This window comes from Hippocampus comes, unplaced genomic scaffold, assembly GCF_001891065.2.
Source record: "Hippocampus comes isolate QL1 unplaced genomic scaffold, H_comes_QL1_v1.1 scaffold9, whole genome shotgun sequence".
In the NCBI taxonomy this organism is placed as follows: domain Eukaryota; kingdom Metazoa; phylum Chordata; class Actinopteri; order Syngnathiformes; family Syngnathidae; genus Hippocampus; species Hippocampus comes.
The window spans coordinates 4,583,382-4,583,603 of NW_017805275.1; positions in this window are offsets into that span (position 1 = coordinate 4,583,382).

The window sequence follows — 222 nt, forward strand, 5'->3', positions numbered from 1 at the left end:
AGTCAAATCCGGAGTGTGAGCCTGGTGTTTTTTATCCTGTATCCCGACTTGTTCTCGTCTGCCTACTAGGGCTAGCTAGAGGGCCTTACGTCGAGACTGGCCGTGCGCGTTCGGTGATTGGATTTGCGCCTTTTCTGTTTCCTGAGAATTGTATCCTGACTTGTTCAATAAAGATTAAAAAAAAAAAAAACGATTGGATGAGCGCCACCCGCGAGAGCTGTC